General features: G+C 36.1%; 1 long non-coding RNA gene across 1 annotated transcript in view; it reads right to left on the bottom strand.

Annotated features, from left to right (window-relative positions):
* Window positions 1–415: 415 nt before the first annotated feature.
* The window catches only part of LOC125615117, a 44,293-nt gene continuing 27,127 nt past the window's right edge, over window positions 416–17,581 (bottom strand). Inside the window, exons 2-4 of the long non-coding RNA XR_007345680.1 lie at window positions 7,831–8,019; window positions 1,961–2,129; window positions 416–587 (exon numbers count right to left, since the gene is read on the bottom strand). This is a non-coding gene — a long non-coding RNA (uncharacterized LOC125615117). The remainder of the gene's footprint in view (window positions 588–1,960; window positions 2,130–7,830; window positions 8,020–17,581) is intronic.

Below are 17,581 nucleotides of genomic sequence, written 5' to 3'. Positions count from 1 at the left end.
GAGCAATCAAATCTACTTATGGCAACAAAGTGGAAAAAAATCAGAGGACTTGGAACAAGGAGGATTGCCCCAGCAGCTAATGTTTTATTTACAAGGAACACTGGACATGATTTTACTACTGAAGGAAGCCATCAAAAAGGCAAATCATGGGAAAATAGTAACCATTAAGTAAAAGCTATAGAAGTGAATTTGTAAATAGTCTACTTATGTAGAATGTGTAAAACTATGGGTTATTTTTATTAAATGTATTTTAGAATAATAAATTAAATTCTGAAAAATCATCATTCCTCCATCCTTTTTACCTAAACTCTTACAATTTTTATGTTTTGAAAATATCAGACTTCCATAAAAATTGCAAAAAGTATGAAGAATTCCCTTCACATGTCACCTGAATTCCACAAATGCAAACATCTTATCACCTTACCTCATTAACTCATGTTTCTTCTTTCTTGGCATATTATATCAGAGGCAAATCCTATCAATTTGTCCTGTTCATGGTGATGTAGCTTTGACAGATTGGTTAAGGTGATGTTTTCCAGACTTTTCTATTGCAAAGCTACAATTTATCTCTCTGTGATTAATGTGTGCTGTAGGGAGAGATTTGAGATTATGTAAATATAGTATTTTCCATTATATCATCTCCTTATTTTAATATCCATTGATGATTCTTCCCTGGAAAAATTTATTGTTGAAATTGGGAGCAAATAGTGATATCCTAATATCATAATTTCTTCTACATTTTCTAGTTGGAATCCTTGTATAGATAAAAGTTTCTTCAACTAATTTAGTCATTTATTTGTTCAGGGGAGTATAGACCAGATTTTATTTTATTTGGTGGAATACAATTTTTTTGCCATTAATAATGTTTTGTTGTTATTTTAATTTTCCCCTATTCAAGATGGCCCTGATTTTTTATATACACCTTCCCATCTCTTTTTGAGATCTCTTTACTTCTTATAAATCAATGATAATCCATATTCTTTTTGTGCTAATCTTGTCAGTTAGTTTTCTAAATTAAAAAGTACCATAGTTTTGGTGGGTTACGCAATAGAAATTTATTGTCTGAGTTCTGGAGGCTAGAACTCCAAAATCAAGGTGCCACAAGGGGAGTTTTCTCTTGAGAGCAATAAGGAAGGGTCTGTTTCAGGCCTTGGAAGGCTGCTTCCCACCCGTAGCCTTCACATCTTCTTCCCCTTATGCATGTCTCCATCCACTCCCATTTTACATCACAGCACTGACTTAGGGGCCACACCAATTACTTCAACTTAATTAACACTTCTGCAATGATCACGTTTCCAAATAAAGCCACATGCTGAGATTCTGGGAGTTACTGCTACAACATATAAATTTGAAAAGAATACAACTGAACTCATAGCACTCTCTCAGCACTTGATTGAGACATATTGCCAAGGAGTTCTGGGTTCTTTTCATGGAAATTGGGATTTAGAAATCAGTATTTAGGTGTTGGATTGGCTTATATTATTTGGAGTATTATAACTTCTAGGCCATCTGAATGGACAGAGCTAAAAAATAGGTGTATATATGCAAACATATTTCTACCTATGACTCAATCTAGATATATTAATGTATAATACACATACATTCTGAGTTTACACTAAGACTTACAATCCTAATCCAATACTAAAGAATTGATTCTAACTTTCTTTCTTTCCTTCTTTTAAGCTTGTCCTCAATAGTTGGAAACCTTGTTTTCCATAGTAATTTATTCACTAAAATCAAGAATACACAAATAGTGGTTTTAGGATTACCAAATTATCACATCACTTGAAAAGCAAATATGCAGTGTCGTCAGTTCAGCATTTGACAAACCATGATGTTGTCACTGTGTGCTAACAACTGAAAAGCTGACAAACTGAAAAATCAAGAAGTGAGGTCACAGGGGAGACTTTTGCTAATAAACTGTATAGAAGACAGGTGAATGCAGAGAATCACAACTTACCAGACTAGGGAGAGGCATAAAACCTCCCTGAAAGCATCTGGAGAGCCTGAACTCTAGCTGGTGAACTGTAGAGAGTGGACAACTCTCATCTTCAAAACCTCAGGGGGCTCAGTCACAGGGGGTGCTCACACATCTGTGAATTTTACCTCCAGGAGGGCAATGAGAATCTCTGTAGAGAAAAATGCCTGCTCACTTCAGACAGCAGATGGGCAAAAGGAAGCATGTGAAATATGCCAGGGCATTCTGCCCTTAGCCAGCTTTGTAGTCAAGAGAAACTATTTCATCAGACTCTAAACCACTGGGGTTTCTTCAGCTCTCCCTGACCTGGGGAAGAGCTACCCAATTCCTACCCTCTTCAGCCACATTGTCTTCCTGGAGAAGGAGGGTTGGGCTGAGAAGCTTATATCAAGTCCACAGTCCAGAATCCCAGACTCACTAAAAAGGCTAGGACCTAGTCATAGAACTTTGGAGCACTTCTCCTGACCTCGAACCTTGCAAACACATTAGCAATTGGGCACAGCTACCAAGAAACACAAAACATGCTCAAAGGTAGATAATAAAAACAGTTTTCAGAGACAGAGAAAGCCTCAGACCAGACTCAGATATGTGATTATCGTACCCAGAACTTAAAACAACTGTGATTAATAAATATATTAAGAGTTTTCTTGGACAACATAGTAAACCTGCAAGAACAGAATGACAATATAAGTATAGAGATAAACATTCTAAGAATTAAAAGAAATCACAGAGATAAAAATGGCAACAAAAATTAAAATGCACTCATTTGTAGACAGGACATTGTTAAGGAATGAGTCTCTGAGTTTGAGGATACACACACACACACACACACACATACACATTTCAAAAATGGAAAAGTGAAAAAGGAAAGGATTGATAAAAAATAGAGTAGTATATCCAAAAATTGTGAGGCATTAAGAAAATAGTAATATATGTATAAAAAGAATATTATCAGAAGGAGAAAAATTTTAAAAAAAAAGAACTGACAAAATATTGAATTACCATGAACTGAGAATTTCTTCAAATTAATGTTAGACGCTAAACCATAGACCCAGGAAGCCCAGATAAAACCAAGCAAGATACATGCCCAAAGCACATGTATCTAGTTCTAGTGAGAGATACTTAGTTCATTAGGGACATGTTTTGAAAGAAATGGTGTGGTACCATTCCTCTCTCTCTCTCTCTCTCTCTCTCTATCTATCTCTATCTCTATCTATCTCTATCTATCTCTCTCTATCTCTATCTCTATCTCTCCATTAGCTTGAGAAAAGATTGCTCTGAAATATGCTCTCACTCTGATGTGCTGCTGCCCTCACCAGAGGCCAGGACAAAGGAGAAGCTTAACCTTGGAATTTGAATTTCTAACACTGTAAGCTAAATAAATTTCCCTCCTTCATAAATAGCTTGTGACAGGTATTTAATTATAGTGATGTAAACTAATGCATCACTCTTCCATGTCAAGCTATGCTCTAAAAGTCTACTTAAATTTCCCAAAGTAGGTTAGTACTTTCATTCTGCATCCCCCACCCCCAAATATATCTTATGGACTTCTGGGCAAAGACCCCCCAATCTAATCATTTCTGTCCCCAGGGCAGAGATGGTTGGGCTGTAACCATATCAGTCATAGTGTTCTAAATGGATAAAAGAATGAAATTTTTTAGTGAAGTCTTTCAAAACCCTTATTTATTTCACTAAGGACTAGATTCCGTTCTAGCAAGGTTGTTAGAGTCTGTAAACAAGTCTGGATGGTGCCTGGCAAAATGCCAGAGGGAGTGGTTTGAGAAGTAACAAAAGCGAGCCATTAAGTGTAGAGATTCCTGATTGGTTGACTCATGTATCTAGTTTATGCTAATTAGATAAGCTGTGTGGAATGTATAAATACTGCTCCTGTCCTGCAATAAATGGCTCCTACTCCTGCTGTATCAAGGTACACAAGTTATTCGTCCCCCCCCCCGGTTATTTTGCTGCAGCCAGCCGGACTGCGGCACAAGGTAACATAAATGCTCCTTTTTCAAATGACTCTGGCCATTCTCTACCAGGAAGGCAGCAATAGCATGTTTTCAACAACAAAATGATACAGCTCTTCTGCCAGAAGTTTTGCCACCTCTCTCACAAAAGCCTTTTTGGAAGAACTGCTGCTTAACAAAGGATTAACAATCAATCAGTGAAAACATCAGAGAGAAAATATTTTCTTAACTAATTACAGAGAAAATAATCCACTGAAATTATTTTATTCTGGTTCCCATTTTAAAGAGCTGAGCATCAATTCCAGAAGCTTTGTGTGCATCCAACTATGACAGAAGGGTGGATTTGGTTTATATCACAATAATGCTAAAATCTTTATGTGTTTTGAAACTGAGAAATGGGTCGTGTTTTTAATCTAAGAAAGGTATGAAATTTTGAAAAAAAAAAATCTCAGGTTTGTGGACCTTGAAGTAGTTCTTGATTTTTATAATTCTGCAGGGATTTGATAGAGGAAATAGGTATTTTATGTGTAATTTTAAGGTAAGCACATTATCTATAGGCAATTAATTCTTTGTATTTCACAAAGGAAGGACAAATTGTCATCAGCAGCTATAGAATTTTAAGATGTTTGAGTTTAAACAACATATCTACCTGTGTAATGATCAACTTTATGAAGGCCAGCTTTCATGACTAATTATTTCTGGTAAGCTATGGGTCACAGTTCCAAGGATAAGAAGAGAAAAGGGATCAGAAAATTCAAAACAGAATTTCCCAATTGTAAGGAAATACAAAACAATACTTTAACTATTACAAAAACTTTAGTTGAAGTTTACAGATACTGGAAACTTATGTCATAATTATGTAAAAATAATAAAATATGAGTAAATAATTATACTATATGTATTGTACAATCAGCTTCCTATTGTTACTGTAACAAACTACCACAACTTAATGACTTAAAATATAAATCTATTAATTTATGGTTCTAGAGGTCAGAAGTATGAAATATTCTCACTGGGCTAAAATCGAGTTGTTGACCGAGGTATATTCTTTCTGGAGGCACTAGGAGAGAAATAATTGACTTTTCTAGCTTTTCAAGTTTATGTGCATTCATCGGCTTTGGGGCACTTTTTCCATCTTCGAAGCCAGAACCACATCATTCTGATTGACCTTTGTTTTATTCTCAGGTCTCCTTCACGTCCCTCCTCTTTCTCCTTAAATATCATAGTCATTACATTGGACTCACCTAGAAACTCGAAATCATCTCCCTATTTAAAGGTCGGATAATTAGCAACTGTAATTACTGTGCAAATTTAATTCTCCTTGCCTAGAAGCATAACATATTCACAGGGGACATCGATTGGGAGGTAGACATCTTGGGATAGGGTGTTACTCTCCCTAATGTATATCTGAATGTTTGTATGTGCCTGTGTGTATACATATATATGGCTATGCTTATATTCATATATGTGTATATACACACACATACACACTTGGCTATTTTAGGTTATTTAGATAAGATAAAACAGAATATTGAGGTAGGATTTATTGCTCTAAGGGAATGACATAAGGAAGCAAGATAATATGAAACTCTGATATTAGAAATTAAAGGTCATATCACATGAAATGTTCTAAAATTACAGTAATTATAATAGATCTGCAGTTCTGCAGTTAAAAGTGTATACATAAAATTACTATGAGTAAAATGCAAATTCATGTAAGACATTGCTAAATTCCCTGGTGGCCTTCTTCCCTCACATATTTTATTCAATCATTATTCTAAATATCATCATGATCATGTTGGAAGGCATGCAGAATTGATGGATAAGAGGCAATTCCCCATATTTAAATCACTGGGATGTACTACTATAATTTTTTTAAATTGCAAATAACTATAGCATAAAATGGCAGTGAGAGACAACTAGAGAATGTAGTAGATGTCAATCAACCCACCACACTGGTACAGTAAAAATAAATGATGTGCCAGCCACACAGTGTAAGGCAGAGATTCCAGAAGCCCCCAGCCTGAGTTTAAATCCCCACCTCATCTACTCACTATGGATCAAAGTCAAGTTACTCAAACTGTCTAATTTCAGCGTCCTCATTATAAAGGGCACATGAGGTTACCAATTCCATCAGATTTTTGTGAGAATTTAATCAAAGAACGTTTATGATACAACTACACATTATCTGGCATTGGTGAGTGCTTAGTAAGTGGTAGTAATGATTCTGCTCCTGTGTGAAGTGTCCAGAGTGGTCCTCAGATGTGAACCTTAATGAGAGAAATCCCTGGTCTTCAGAGATAAGGTTCCTTTGGCCAGGCAAAGGTTTGAATGTCATTGTAGGGCACCAGGTCTCCAGGAACTACAGTGAGAGGATACTAAATGGAACAAATATCTATTGCAGGGGAAGATATGTTTCGAACATAGAGTAAAGGAAATATAACTGTTCACATTTTCAATAGCATACACAAAATCCATTAGAGTGTGGATCTTCAAGGCTCCCCCAACCTATGTGTTAAAGACTTGGTTCCCCCGGGTGAAGCTATTGGGAAGTGGTGGAAACTTTGAGATGGGGCTTAGTGGGAGGTGCTCTGGTCTTTGGGGATGTGCATTTGGAGGGGATATTGGGACTCTGGTGACTTCCTCCCTTTTTTTCATACCCCAGCCATGAGAGGAGCAGCTTTGTTCTACCATGCACTCCCTATCACAGGCCCAAAAACAACAGGGCAAATTGACCATGGATTGGAACCACCAAAGTAAACTAGTCCTCTTTACAGATTTATTATCCCAGTTATTTGTCATAGCAACAGAAAGCCCACTAACTCAAAAGCTGTGAGGCGATGATTGAACACGTAAATCCAGTTTTCTATCAAGGAAAAGAAATGTTTGAAACGAAATTTATCCCTCTATTGTTATATAAAAAATTAAAAATGTAGCAGTATCAAATTGAAGTTTAAAATATGCATGTTAAAATGAGTACTTTTCAAGGAAACTGAAGATTTTTAAAGAAATAAATTAGAAATAAGAATTATACATTATATACCTCATCAGAAAGCTTATAGGCTCCATCAAAACTCAGTACAGCAAACTGTCAAAGTCTCCAAAAAAAACCTCCAAACTATTTTCTTTATTATATTTATAGAGAATGCTCATGAAAAGACTGTGCAAATAAAGATTAAATTGAATGTGCCAAAGGGGCTTCAAAGTCAAATAAAGCATGATTTTGTTTCTTTCTACCAATAAGGCTACAAATCAAGGAGGCTGTCAGTAAAAGACCTTGATTAATATAGTACTAAAGAAAATGATGTAAAAATTAGTGATGATCTAATTATTTGCTTTGAATTTTACTGAGACTAATACTAAGAAAGTTTTCATTATGAGATTGTTTTAGAACTAAATTGTGAAATAAAATAATTCCTCAGGATATTGTCCAAAAAATGCTCTGAAAAACTAAATTCAAATAATTAACAAGATCGCATGTTATATAAGCAAAAGTTTTAAAAGGCAATCTGCAGTACAAACAAGAAATTGGAAAGCAGATACTCAGCATTTCCATAAGAAGAGATCCCCAAATACCCAGATGGGTGTGGTTGAGTTCTCTAAATATGACAAGACTGGAACCTACTGTCACAGTGGTGCAGTGTGATCCGTTCCTTCCAAATTTGGGTATAGCCAATGTGACAGCATAACAAGGCAAGGCCTTCAATGGGTGACAGGGTCCCACAACTTCTTCAGTGGGATTAAAGCCCTTCTAAAAGCAGCCTCACTCAGCCATTAGCCAGCTTTCCCTTCTGCCTTCTGCCATGTGAGAATGCGACAAGACGGTCCTCAGCAGATGCTATGGTTGGGATGTGGAATGCCCTCCATGTGTCCAAGACTTAGTACCTGTTCAGCCTTGAGGTGGCGAAAACTTGCAGAGGTGGAGCCTGGTGAATGTCTTCAGATCATTAGGGTTGTGCCAAGGAAGGGACTTGTGGGAGCCTGCTACTTTCCTCCTTGTCTTTTACTCTTTCCAGATATGAATGGAGTGAATTTATTCCACTGCACACTTCTGCATAATATGCTGCTTCCCACCTGAGGTATAAAATAAGCAATGCATCTACTTATTCATGAACTGGAAGCTCCAAAACTAATCCCAAATAAACCTTTCTCTTTAAAAGTTGACAATCCCAGATATTTGTTATAGTCACAGAAAGCTAATACATCAGATCAAACGCCAGTGCCTTCACCTTGGATTCTCCACTTCCATAACTATGAAAAATAAATTTTGGTTCATTATAAATTTCCTACCCAGTCTGTGGTATCCTGTTATAGCAGCACAAATGGAATAATCATAAATGCAATAAATTCTTAACAAAGCAATCGTCTAGGGAAAAATGAAAGAATATTTTCACATAGAAGAAATATTAACACATACATTTTGCACTGGAGTAGAAATCTTGACAATTACAGACAATTCCAGACCACTAATTTATTTCAATTATTCAGTAATGGATATGTCAATATCCATTATTCTCTAGTTTTAAAAGCTATCTAAATTAACTCTTGACATGCATAAAAAAGACACATTGAAACAGAAAAGTGTGACTCAAAAGCAGGGACTAAGCTCTCAAAATCATATTTTAAATTTTCATAAGTTTTATAATGAACTGTGTTTTTAAGCCAGTGGTTTTCTTTTTTTCAAACATTTGAGTGCTTGCAATATCTCAGACATAGCAAAATAAAATGAGATCATAGAAGTGAGTAAGTCATAACCTTCCTCTTATATAGCTCACATCATCCCAGCCTGGGAGAGATAATCCCAAACAAATCATTGGTTCATTTGAAGAGATAGAAGTGTGCACAAAATTACAAGCACTCAAATGCCAAATTTCAGGTTTCACTAAGCTCTTGCCAATAGACAGATCCCAAATTATAGGAACAAATAAAAGTTAGAAACCATGACTGTTGCAAAAACACTGAGTGGCAAATAATATTGACTTCAAAATAAAGGGGTTTTTGAAAAGTGGGTCCCACCCTCCTTACAGAGTGTACTTTATACACAGTTTTGGTCCAATTACCACCTCTAACAGACATCTCATACAAACCCCAAGAAAACTACAACCTTATCCCTGCCAAATATACTTAATGCACTACTTAACGCTGAGCCTTATGGGAAATGGAGTCATGTTTAAACTCCACAGAAAGCACCATTAAGGAGATCCAAGACAGAACAGGTTGCTTTATAATGACTTTCTCTAAGATATGACTGCAGGCTTCAGGCTTCAGGGGAACAGAGGGTGCTTGTATCGCTTTCCTTAGAAGAGCTGCAGCACTGCAGTTATGACAAGAGCTTACATTTTGAACATGATTCATTGTTTTGAAGTACCATAATCTTTGGCTGAAATATTCATTAAAGGAATGCTAAAACTATACATAATTCATGGAGACTCAACACTGACTTCCAAATTTTCTTCCTTTTAGATATATCTAAAGCATTTGAAACATTTTTTATTTCCAAATTGATTTAGTCTTTACTGATACCTTAAAAGTTTTATCCTACTTTTGTTTTTTAAATGTCAAAAGTTTCTCTAAAGAAAATGCTATTTTCATGACCTCTAGCATATGTTTCTAAGATTTTGTCCCAGCCATTAAAATCATTTTACTTAAAAAGGAAACCAAGTCATCCATTGAATTCAGCAACATAAATGTCATTGTCATCCTTGGCAAGATCAATTTTAGTGAAGTAGTGGTAGAAAGCATAAGAAGGAAAGAATTAGATACAGGAAGTATGAAAAACTCATTTGTGGAGTCCTGCTGCAAGAGAGAGCAAATAAATTGAATATTAGCAAAAGGGAGATGTGAGGCGATGTAAGAGTTTTATTTTTTTATGTCTGATTGTTTTTAAGATGAAAGAAATTTCATACATTCCTATGTCACTGATGATGGTTTAGTAAAGAGAGAAAAGCATGTAATACATAACAGAGAAGAAAATTTTTTGTAGAGATGTCATTGAGATCAGAGAGGTTGGGATTTAGTGTATAAGTGGAGTGTTGAGGGTTTAGTTTGGAGCAAAGCACAATTCATCCAGTGCCGCAATCTGGCTGGGCACAATTCAGGAGCCACTTGTCAAAAGAAACGAACTTTATTTTTAGAACCACACATGCCAAACAAAACAGCTCCTCAGTAAAAACCCTCAGAGCCCAACTTCCACCACCGGCTTCCCACAAGCCTCTCTCACAACCACAGGCCTCTCCACCTCCCACAATCCTCCTGCTCTTGAGGGGATTGGCTGGGTCGTGTGGGTGGAGCCAAAAAAGTCCCCCAATGAGCAGCTCAGTGGTCTGAAAGGGCAGGGAACCAGCCCAATGAGCATCATCGCAGAGGAGCCAATCAGCTAGATGTTGCTGGGGCCGCTGTGAGCCAGTCATCAGCCGGCAGCTGGAAGTTTGCTGGGGCCCCTTCCGCTGTGGCTCTCAACAATCCAGAATAATGGAAGAGAAAAAAACACACCTGAGGTGAAGTGTGAATAGAGGGCATTATGGGTTGTATTGCGTCCCCTGAAAAGATATCGTAAAGTTCTAAACACCCCTTACAGTCTGCAATCATGATTTTGTTTGGAAATACGATCTTAGCAGATGTAATCAAATTAAAATGGGCTCCTTTGACCTTAATCTTGTGTCCAGGGTCCCTATAAGAGGAGAGAAAAAAATCAAATGAACACAGTCAGAAACTGGAGTATTCTCTCTACACACCCAAGAACGCCAAAGATTGCAGAAATACTGGATGACAGGAAGGGGCAAGGAAGGATCTGTCCTACAGCCGTCAGAGGCACCTGGACCTGTGGACACCATGGTTTTGGGTTTCTGGGCTCTAGAATGGTGAGAGAATAACTTTCAATTGTTTTAAGCAACCAAGTGTGTGGTACAGTATCTTGTCCTGGTTGCCCTAGGAAACTAAAGCAATATCTTTCTGCAGTGTCAGATTCTTATGGTAGTTCTCTGTTTGCTCCCTATGTAGGTGAGTCAATGGCAGCTATTTTTTAAACGTTTCTCAAGCTTTCTGACATAATGAAAATTTTATTAATAAAGAACCAACAGGAAATACAGAAGGTCTAGGGAATTCATATAAACTACCATTCTCCTCTTCCCAAACAGTAATATGACTCTATTGTGAAAACTTTCCTAGAAAGGATCTTGCAATGACTACTTTGTGGAATAGACCCATTAACATTCTGGCCACTTCCTGCACTGTGTCTTTATACTGGAAAATTCAGGATATTCCGTTTACCTTTAATGCTTCTAAATTAATTCCTTACATTCTTCTTGGTGAAAATACTCCATAACCTATTTCAATATGCCAGTAATTTTGAGACTATTTAAGCAATATTGGTTTAAAGTAGTGTTCATTTATTTAACATGCCGAAAACACATACATTTATTATTTATTCATATCATTAGCATATTAGATCTAGAGATAGAAATAGTCATGTTTATGATCCAAAATAAAGCATTTATTCTTGCTCAATCATATTTCTGAACTTGGTTAAGCACAAATTGCCATTGAGCTGGGAATGTTTATTCACTTTCTAAGTAATATTATTGGGACATTTATTATGCTGTTGAGAAAAATAGTAATTGAAAAACAACCAAGTCAGAAAAATACTGTCATAATTTTTTGAACACTGTGTTTTCTTAATTTCTTGGACTTTTTATCCCATAGAGAAATCAATAAAGGGTTTTGGTAGTATGATTAACATTACTCTTTTTTTGACTCAGCAAAAGTACATTTTTAGTGAAATTCACTGCTTTTAATACTGATAGAGACTTCATATTGTACCTTGCCTTGCTGGCTGTTGGATCAAAGGATGGATGGTTCAGTTTAAATGGGGCAGTTTATCCATTTGGCAATAAAATAATATCAATCTCCAGGGCGTTTAATGACCTTACAATTGATTATTAGGCTGTTTAACATGTTTATATTAATCAATCATATGAAACATATATTGAGTCAGACAGTAGAGCATTAAGGCAGTCCAAAATTGAGGTTCTTGTTCTGATTAATTACAATTTCAAATGTCACCTGATGATCAAAGAACTAATACCTCCCATAACCTCTTATCAATACTTAATAAGATACTTATTTATTACCATAACTACCAAGGTGGTTAAAAACAAAAACAAGAAAACTTATATGTGTTAATTGTTTATTAAAGACTCTAAACCATATCTGGCATTTAATAGCAATCCAAGGATCATTTCAGATGTGGTTCTGCACTTAATAATCTATAACCTGTGAAGAACAGTAACTCTGAAGTTGTTCCTTCCATGTTACTGTTCTTCACAGGTTATAAATTATTATAGTGAGTGCTGTAGGGTGGGATATATTCAAAACTTCATGAATATAGAAAAGCATTAAATTCTGAAATCTACACCCAAAGGATTAGATATATGTGAGCTCACTTCAAAAACAATACTCCAATTCCTGAAAAGTTTTGATTGGTTCCTAAAATGACATTGTTTCTCTCATCCCAGAAATGATATAAAAATTATATTACTAAGGTAAAAGCCAATAGTACTGTTCTAACTGTTCAGGAGAGAGAGAGTTTTGACCCAGAGACAAGAGCTACCTGTCCCCGATAGCATCTCATATTTGTGGGAAATGATGCATCAGACTTTCTTAACCTAATGCCATAGAACATTAAAATGAAACAAATTCACCCAATTTATTTGGCTCTCATACTCACTAAACGTCTTTCTAATTATAACTTGACCTCTCATCTATTTTTGCAGGAAAATAACTTGTTAAAAATATTTTTGGCCTTTATAATTCTTATTTTAAAGTAAAACATAAGTCTTGATTTATACATCAGACTTTAAAAGCTTATTTAATTTGAAGTCATTCTTGAGAGATGAATCCATTTTGGGATTTAAGAAAATCAGATTTCTGATACTATTAAGTCTATAATGGGGTAGGGGTCTCAAGTGAGTGCCTAAGGAAAGACACTGAATGGTGTTGAATTCATCCAAATAAGGATACCATCCAAGGGTAAGGTCTCTAAAGTCCCAGCCCACCTCCCTTCCGAACAGTCTTTCTACATTGTGAAACCACTTTACTCTGAAATGTCTATATAGTCAAAACTCAAGAAGCATAACATTATGTCACAGTAATTCAAACAAAGAAGAAAACCTTAAAAAATATTTTGGAAAAAAAATTGTGAGATATATAATTGAAAAAGTTGAAGAATGGGGCATCATTTTATCCTATAGGAAAATTAATTTGGAAAAAATTATTCCAGGCAGAGAACTATTCTAGGAACAAATGTCTGAAGGTTTTATACACACACACACACACACACACACACACACACACACGGTAGAGTGTGGAGACCAGCAGTTCATTTTCTTGAGATGAAAGTTGGAATCCAACATTATAGGTAATGTTTTGCTTTTAAAATTTTCTAAATCAGCAGCATTATATTCACAAAGATTGATCTATTTAGTTGATGCTTAGTAATCATCAAAGTATGTGTGAATCATCAAAGTATGTAAGATTATGTTCAACTATTTTTATCAATTTGTATTGTGTCTATTTTGTATTGCACCTATTTTATTTGTATTTACATCAATTTTATTACATCCATTTTGTAACAATCACAAAGCACATTTACAATATTAACTAGGACATTCCAAAAACTTTTAAAAAGTTGGATTGATGTTAGCATAATCCTAGCCTGAGGGCAAGGAATTGTTCAGGATTTAGCAAAATTACATTTAAATATTAAATTATGTTAAAATTTTGGAAAGGGTTTCAAAAGACTTAGAACAAAATAATGAGTATAAATCCTCCCACATTTCAAATCAAATTGCAAGGCCACTTATGCTAGACTTGCAAATGAGAGTTTCCGAATAGTCTATGCAAACCTTAAGCCACCTTGAGGAAATAGAAAAGTTGATGTGAAGAAGCCAATAGTAAGCGTTCTTCAGAGAAAATTCTCAGTGTAAATGCATCCTTCAGATCATCTTTCAGCCAAAGGGAGGGATTTGACGGGGACACTTAGAGAACTTAACAAGGATCCCCTGAAGTTTAGGTGACATGATAGATAGGTGTGTGACTTGTGATTGAACATAACTCCCTGGTAAAACCTCCAGTGGGATGTTGTCGTTAGGAGAGCAAAACATTGTAATTATCTGCTCTCAGAGACAGAAGATGGTGGAGCAGATCTAGGCCCCAACCCTGGACTCCTACACAGGCCAGAATCATAGCAGTGAAAAAAACAGTTGACCAAGAGGTGGGTGATGGCGTAAATATTCTAAAACTCAATATTAGAGAGCTTGGGTCTTGGAGCAACTTGAAGAAAATAAGGAAAGACTTCCTAACTCCAAACCCTGGTCATGAGGGGATGAGGGATCAGGGGTAACAAGGAGAAAGAGGGAGAGGAAAAGCCTGTGAGCTCATTTCCTTAGCAACAGTTGGAGAGAAAAGCAGACCGAGTGAAAACAGGCAGGAGCAGCAAAAATAGTGGAGATTGCACAATCCAGCCCAGACTGTGCTGAATTTGTAGAGACCACAGCTAGAAGGCCTCCCTAGTAGTAATTAAATCTATACATCTGCTCCCCACCTCAAACAGTAACAAATAAAACCATAGGAAATGCCTCTGAAATGGGTTGTCTCAGTAATCCATCAGAGAAAGTCCTTGTAGAGGAATAATAGCTGAGGTTTACAAAAACCCTCTCCCACTCATCACACATAAGGGGAGTGGGAAGGAGCTGACTAGAGAAGAAATCACTTCCAGGGAATATGAACCCTAACTCAGTAGTCCTCACAGCCACAACCATAGGAGCTCAGAAGCAGATGGGTCAGCTGACACTACTTCAGTGAGAGTGGTGGGTAAAACCCCAGTGATCTGCAACAGCCAGAGTAGATATTTCTGTGCTACAAACCATCACTTAAAGTCTCATGGATGCATATATCTGCCACACAGGGGATGGCACAGGGGAGTGGGCATTCAGTGTTCCATAGCAGCCTGCAACAGCTATGAGCTCTATGCACTCAACAGACATGACTAGCAGATGGAATGTCTTCCAAACACACAAAATAGGGGCCTTCAAGATGATTTACAAACACCAATGGCTGATAAGAAAGCCATAGCAACACAGGGATGTGGCTCCTGTGCCCCAGCATCTCTTAGAGTATCCGCAGATGCAAGTCCCGGATAATCCAATTGGATCCTTTCAGGTACATAGACTCACAGAAGGCATTTCTTGAGTATAACTCCAAATAGCTAGCAGAGAACCTCATACACACAAGGCATTATACCTCACAAACAGTCCTTCAGAGGAGCATCACATAGACACCAGCCACCACTACCCAGTGTGCTCAGATACAATCCCACTGGCCTGAGACCTACACACTCCAAAGGGGACAGCAGCCCTATACCCTCCCACAGATCAACCAGCACCATTTCAACCAGACCACTGTACTTCCAGCAAAGACCTCCACACCATGTACTGAAATATACCTGGGGAAGCCAACACTGAATTTAACAGTATTGGGTAGAAGGAGCTTTTCCTCAGGAAAACATACAAACCACATCCCCTAACAGGGAGTAACATGGATGCTCAGTCATAGACAATTAAGGACCATCTTTGACCCACCAGAAAGCTAGTAGGTACCTGAACAAACCAAAAATTAGAGGGAACCTCTGAGAAATATATCAGAGATATGCTAGTGTGATCATTACCTCCACATCCAGGGAAACGGGTAAAGCTGAGGAGCAGTGGACATCTTCTAAAAGTCCCAAATCCTGATAAAATCTAAATTAGGATTTGAAGAAATCTTCTTGGCTCAAATAGCTGAGTATGAAATATCATATATAGTTCCAATGTCATTTTTAACCTTACAGATAATTTTTATTGAATTAATAGATATGCCCTTATTATTTGATTCTGTAATCCTCAATTGATTGCTTTTCTTCTATATTTTCAAGAATTAATTTGAATTATTCTTTCTATCTTCCCTGTCCTAGTTCAGGTCTACACTTACACTTAATCTTTCTTTTCCATCTTGAATTACCTGTTCCTGTCTCAAATCCCCTACGATTTCTTCTTTTTATCTTAATTTGCATTATTTTTGTCTTTTTATCTCTTTCTCTTTTTTTTCCTTGGTTCATTTTTTTCTCTTTTCCCCTTTTCAGATCCTACATAGTTCAATAACAATTTTACTGTCTTTAATAACTGATTTCTCAACCTATTCAAGAACATCACTCCAATTTTATACCTGGATGAGAAGAATTCTGTAGAACATTTTCAGTAAGCTACTTTTCTAAGGCTTGTCAGTACAGAACTATGCTCTGAAGTGATTGCAATTAATAGGGTTTTTTTAATCTTCTCTCAAAGTGATGTTGAACAATGGGCAAAACAGTGGGTACACATGAAGTGTGTACACTTACACATTCACCCACCTTGTGTTTCAGAGAAAGAAGATCACTAAATAGTCCATTAAATAAAAAATAGAAGAAACATTCATTCCAGTGTATGGGTAGAAATACAAATAATATAAAAAATAAAGAGGAACAAGTCGCCCTAAAAAACTCACAACACTTCAACAACTGATCCCACTGACACTACAGTAAAAAAAAAAAAAACAGTTGGATAAAGAACATAGAAATTTAATATAAAATGATCAATGAACTAAAAGAAAATCTAAGGGGCAAACTAAGAAAGAAAATACAGAAGTGAAAGAACATTTCAATGAAGAAATAGAGCATCTGGAAAAGATCAAAACATAAATCCTGGAAATTAGAAATTCAATAAATCAAATTAAAAATTTATTTGAAAGCATTACCAATAGGTTGGACAATGAAGAAGACAGATTTTTAAGCCTTAAAGATAAGGCGTATAATCTTGAAAACAAAGTCAGCAATAAAGAAAAGAGTCCAGGACAAAAATATCCAAGAAATCTGGGATAAGATTGAGACCATATCTAAGAATTATTAGCTTAGAAGAAGATATCAAAATACAATACACGAGCTATGAGCTTTTCAGTGAAATAATGTCAGAAAATCCTCCAAACTTTAGGAATGAGATTAAAGTCCAAATACAGGAGGTATTTAGAACACCAAATAGACAAAAGTAAAAAAAAAAAATCTCTCCAAGACACATTATTATTAAAATATTTAATGCACAGAACAAGGATAGAAAACAGCAAGTCATAAGAAAAAAACATCAAGACATATTTAAAAATAAACTAATTAGACCTTCTGTTATACCTCAGCCCAGACTCTAAAAGCCAAAAGGACTTAGAATACTATTTGCCATATCCTGACAGATAATGGTTGTCAAACAAGATTGTTATACCCATCAAAGTCATCTTTCAGAAATGAAATTGAAATAAAAACTTAAGCTAAACAAAAATTATAAGAATTCATGGCTAAGCCAGCACTATGGAAAATGCTTGATGAAATATTATATACAGCAGAAACAAAAATCCAACACAGAGAAAGCAAGTAGTTGAATCTCATCAGAACAGCCAAGTAAAAAGACAGTCAAATATGAACTAAACATTAGAAATAAATGTCAGAAAATAAAAATTATCTTTCTAGAATAATACTGAATATGAATAGTCTGAACTCTCCAATTAAAAACCATAGTCTGGC

The sequence above is a fragment of the Marmota marmota genome, unplaced genomic scaffold, assembly GCF_001458135.2.
Source record: "Marmota marmota marmota unplaced genomic scaffold, marMar, whole genome shotgun sequence".
NCBI lineage: Eukaryota > Metazoa > Chordata > Mammalia > Rodentia > Sciuridae > Marmota > Marmota marmota.
Note: the sequence above shows the minus strand (reverse complement) of the source record. Positions and strands in the feature narration are given on the sequence as shown.